This window comes from Cupressus sempervirens, chromosome 3, assembly GCF_028749045.1.
Source record: "Cupressus sempervirens isolate cs-2001-9-10 chromosome 3, ASM2874904v1, whole genome shotgun sequence".
Lineage (NCBI taxonomy): Eukaryota > Viridiplantae > Streptophyta > Pinopsida > Cupressales > Cupressaceae > Cupressus > Cupressus sempervirens.
In genome coordinates this window covers 264,525,526-264,531,525 of record NC_143120.1, presented here as the reverse complement: position 1 = coordinate 264,531,525, position 6,000 = coordinate 264,525,526, and positions in this window count along the sequence as shown.

Genomic DNA, 6,000 nt, shown 5'->3' with positions numbered 1-6,000 from the left:
GCTCCTAGCCATCCCTTTAAAAAATAAATCTAGTGGTAGACACTTATTTATGGGAGATAATCCTGATGGAAATACATGAATAATTATATATTCAAAGAAAAAATAAACAAATCTAGTTTTTTGTTCCATACTTTCACTCACAATATAAGAGAGAATATGATGATCGTTCTATTGGAATACTTTAGAATACTTGAGAAGGAAAGGGGGTGAATTAGTTGTCCAAGGTCTAGATGTATAAATTAAATGTTTCACAGCTTAGTGAACCCATAAAACATTCATATCCATGCATGCATCCATAAGATTATGCAATCACTAAAACTTGTAGCTTACTATCAAATCAACTTGCAATAATGTAAAGCATGAAACATAAAAGATTCATCAACACACTTGACACAATGATTTACATGGAAAGCCAATTTGGAAAAAACCACCAGTAACATGCTACTCCTTTTATCTCTTTTGAAGTGATGCCCTGTGAAAGGTCAACCTTGTTAAAGCTTACAATACACACTGTTAAATGTGACCTTGTTAAAGGATTTCAATCACATTGTTAGGAGTGAGCCTTTTTAGAGAACTTTAGGCCATTCACTTGGAATGCCACCTAGTTAAAGGATTTACAAATGAATGTTAGGTCAACCTTAATCAAAAGGATTTACCCTAGAGTGATACAATTGTTAGAGAGTAATAGTAGAGTTTTGATCTAATACAACTTACAACTTCTTTTGTTGATTATAGATCTATGTTCAATCCTCAATTCTACTTGGCTTTCACACTTTGTAGCTCTGATAGCTTGTTCAACCTTCAAGAATTAATCTCCTTAAGCCTTCTTTCTTAACATGCCATTGCAGACTCTTCTCTTAGGTCTCTTGACGAAGCAAAACACTTGACTCCTTGTCTCCCTCAGGTTCTTGCACATGACAACATTGCTTCATGACTAGACATTCCTCTAAATAGGAAATTAAGATATTTTCCCACTTATTTTCTGTTCTCAAAATATAGGATTCGGATGGATTAGTTAGGATACAATGTATCTACCCCATATCTAATATCTCTTCTAGAATCCAATTGAATTCACCTAAAATGGTTTACCTCAAATTCTATGCCACTAGTTCATCAACCTTATCTTCCTCTGGGTTCACAAAATTCAAGAAAACAAACTTGTTAGCTCAAATTCAGAAAATCCTTGATTTTTTAAATAATGTAGTAGCTCAGCATTATCAACCTTTTGATGCTCGACACATACTGTGTTTCTTGACATCAACTATGAAATCACTCGACATCAACTAAACTTTACTTGGCATCAATTTTTTTTCTCGTCATCCACTAGAATTTTCTTTTAATCTGCTCCAACTGACTTTGTGCCCAGCTTGCACTGACTTTTCTCGCCAACTACTATCCACTCAATTAACTTGGCAAACAAACTTTGTGCAACTTGTTCTTCTAAAATTTCTAAGTGTAACTAGCCTTTGTAACCTTAAGTAGATTATCAATACATCATGTCATCATTGTCTTAATTGATCCTTGTACTTCATTACACAATCATAACTCAATCTTTTCTCTAGGTGCTATTGTTACCTCTTATTGCTCAAATCCTCTTCATCAATCAACTAAGTGATAGTACTTGAATCTTATAAGCAATTGTCTTACCAACAAATAGAAAGTTTGACATTAGTGACAAAACAATGATTTAAACATATAGTCTTCTTCAATAATCTCCTTCTTTCGATAATCTCTCTCAAAAATGATCTTTTTAATCAGATCTCAACAATCTCCCTCTTTGGCATTAATGGTAAACCAAACTAATAACTAAACTGACTACGTTAAAATAGTAAGGCAATGCCAAAAAGAAAACTTGTACCAAAATTTTTCCCTCAATCAGAAACTTCCATCTTCTAATTAGGTTACAAAACTCTTTTTTATAACCCCCTCTAAGTTTCTTCGTGTATCTCCCTCTTACTAGGTAGATTAGGATTTCTCCCCTTTTTTGACATTTTTCTCTTTTTTCCTCTGATGATGATCAATTTAATGTTCTTCTCTCCCTCTTTGACAAAAATACCAAAGACATCATCTTTTCATCTTAAACATGAAAATATAGGTTTTTATAGTTTCTTTAGTTTCTCCCTTCTTCATGTTGCTTGTGAATGCTTTGAAGTTTTAGCACTTTAATTACTTCAAGCAACTCCTATAGTAAGATCCTTTATACCAATGTGTAACATATGAATATTAGCTTGCTTGATGCAGGGCAATCTTTTTGTTACTTAGATAGCCTTTGATAGGGGTTTCACCCCTAATTTACCTCTTAGATACTCATGAGTATCCTTAGGTAATGGTTTTGTGAAGATATTAACAATTTGCTCCTTTATGTTAACATATTCCATCTTCACCTCTTTATCTTGAACTAACTCTCTCAAGTAATGATAATTGATTGCAATGTGCTTTGTCTTTGTGTACATCACTGGATTCTTTGATATATTGATAGCACTTGTATTATCATAATAAATTATCATTGGTTTTATGATCTCTTCTTTCATTCCTTTGAGTAGCTACTTGATCCATACAATGTTTGTGCAAATTTACAGTAGTAACAACATAGTCAGCTTTAGTAGTAGATTGTGAATTACAACTTTGTTCATTAGTAGTCCATGTAACTAGTCTCTTGCCTAAGAAAAATCTCCTCCACTAGTGCTCTTTCTATCATCTATGTTTCCAGCCTAATCAACATCAATGTAGGCTCTCAATTCAAATCTTTCATTCTTCTTGTAGTATAGAGTAAACTCTTTTATTCCATTTAGATATCTCATTATTCTCTTCACAACCATTAAATGATTCTCCCTAGGATTAGCAAAAAATCTTGCAACTATCCCTACAAATAATTCAATATCGTGTTTGCTATGTACTATATATTGAAATTTGCCAATCATAGACCTGTAAATTGTCTAGTTCACCTCAGTAGAATCATCATTCTTTGACAACTTGTGTCTTGTCACCATAGGTGTACTTACTAGTTTGGAATCTTCCAATCCAAAAAAATCAATATTTCTTTGGCATACTTTGACTAAGTGATGTATATACCATATTTCATTTGATATACTTGCAATCCCATAAAAAATTTGATCTCTCCAAATATAGACATTTCCAATTCTTGTTTCATCTTATTTGTGAAATCCTTACATAAAGCATCTTGACCTCTAAATATGATATCATCAACAAATATTTTAGATAAAAAAACACCTTTTCCTTTTCCTATTTTTATGTATAGATTGTTGTTATCATCAGTCCTTTCAAATCCAATTTTCATAAGATAAGTATAAAGTCTCTCATACCATGCTCTTGGTGCTTGTTTCAAACCATATATAGCTTTGTGCAATCTACATACCATATTCTTGTTGTTAACATCAACAAAAGCTTCTGGCTGTTCTATGTAAACTTCTTCCTCTAGCATGCCATTCAAAAATGCAAATTTAACATCCATTTGATAAATTTAGAAACCTTTGTATGTAGCATAAGTCAGTAGAGTTCTTACTCCTTCCAATCTAGCAATAGGGGCAAATGTCTCTCCATAGTCAATTCCTTCTTCTTATGCATATCCCTTGCAAACTAATCTTTCTTTGTTCCTTGTGACTTCACCATTTTCATCTAGAGCTTGTTTCTAAATACCCACTTGGTACCAATCACATTTTTGTCTTCTGGTCTAGGAACTAGACTCCATGTTTTGTTCTTCCCAATTTGTTAGAGCTCTTCTTCCATGGCTTTATACTAGTCAACATATTCTAATGCATCTTTTACTGATTTGGGCTCCTTTATCCTCAGCAAACATGATTCACTTTTCAAACTATTTTTGTCATTGGTCTAACATCTTTATCTCTAATAATTTGAGCAGCAGGATGATGTCTTTTAACATATTTGGACAATCTTGGCTCAGACCTTTTTTCTTCATTTTATCTTTTAGCTTCATAATCACTATGTACATCTCTTTCATGTACATTAACTTCAAAACCAAAGTATGCATCTACTTCGTTCTATAACTTGGCATATGAATGTAGCTTAGTTTGTGAACGCAACTTGGCATTCATAGGATGTGACTCAGTAGTCATTGTAACTTGCTATTGATTTGTAATTTGATTTGTAGTATCTTTTTCAGCAAGCATTCCTTCATGAAAATATACAAATGATTTTTATTCTTCTAGTCTTTTCATAGGTTTAGCCTCATGTACTTTTGTATATTCATCAAAGTTCACATTTACACTTTCCACAATTTTGTTAGCGTTATTATTCAAACACTTATAAGCTTTACTTCTTGTGAAGTAGCCAAGGAATATACCCTCTTCACTTTTTGAATCAACCTTACCATTCCTAACATTTTTAAGAATGTAACACTTGCTTCCAAATACCTTAAAGTATTTTACATTGAGTGAGTATCAATACCATAGTTCAAAAGGTGGTAAATGAGTACCTTTCTTGACTTACACATGGTTCAAGGTATAGACAGTTGTGCTTACAAGTTCTCTCCAGTATTTCAGAGAAACATTCTTCTCCATCATGAGGGTTCTAGCATAGTCCATTATAGACCTATTTCTTCTTTCAACAATCCCATTTTGTGGAGGGGTTCTAGGAGTAGATGTCTTTCTTTTGATTCCTCTGTCATTACAAAAAATCTCAAACTCATTTGATGTGAATTCTCCTCCACTATCAAATCTAAAACATTTCAAAATTTTACCTGTTTCATTCTCAACTCTTGCTAAGTACCACTTAAATATTTGAAAACATCAAATTTCTATTTTAGAAATATGACTATCATCATTCTAGAATAATCGTCAACAAATAACATTATGTACTTATCTCACTTGTAGCCTTGCACTTCAATTGGTCTGTACATGTCAATATAAACAATCTCTAATATTCCTTTAGAAGTATAAGTTTTACTCTTAAAACTTGATTTTGTCATTTTGCCTAACTAACATTGTCTACACATTACATTATCAAGCTTCTTCAACTTAGGCAAACCTCTAACTTTCTTCATGTTACTGATACTAACCAAGTTATCAAAATTAACATGACATAAACTTTTGTGACATAGCCATACATCATCAAATTTTATAACAATGCAAGTAGCATCCTCTATATCAAGATAGAATAGATTACTTTTAGTTTGATCACCTTTTCCAATTATTTTCCCATTTGTTTCATATGTCTTAGCAATCTTGTTTTCAAATTCAACCTTGCATCTCAAATTGATCAGTTGTGACACACTCAACAAATTTTAGTTTAGTTCTTCAACATAGTAAGCATTTTCACATGAAATTTTATCTATGAGTTTGATAGAACCTTTTCCTTTTATCAAACATGGTGCATCATTACCAAATCTTACACTATTTCCATCATAACAATTTAAGGTAACAAACTTTCTTTTGTCTCTAGTCATATGGTGTGAGCATCCACTATCAATGATATATCTATCATTTTTGTTCACACAAGTCACAAGTGCAGTTGCCTCATCTTCATCAGATTTTCCCTTTATTACAACATACACCACTTCATCATCATGTTCATTAGAATCATCCCTTGTTTCCTCTTCAACAATATAGCATGACTTCTTGCCTTTATCTTTTTAATCTTTGTTGTCATCTTGTCTTCTATTTTTGTACTTGTCACCACCTCTATAATTCTTCTTCTATGTACATCTTGTAGCAATATGACCAACCTCATTGCAATTGAAACAAATCATAGGTAACTTACCTTTGAACTTGCCTTTACCTCTGTGGAATCTTCTCTCTAGTAGTGCTTCCAATTGTTCAACATCTTCCTCATCTATATCATTGTCACTAGACACATATTTTATCTTTCTCCTCTTCATTTACTTCTTCTCATCAAAATCCTTCAATAACAACTTAGCTTTGAAAGAACATTCAAGACTCTCAGGTTTGTAATAGTCATAACTAGATAGCTCAAAATCAATGAGTCTACCTACTAGACCTTCAAGGGTTAGATCATTTCCTGGAA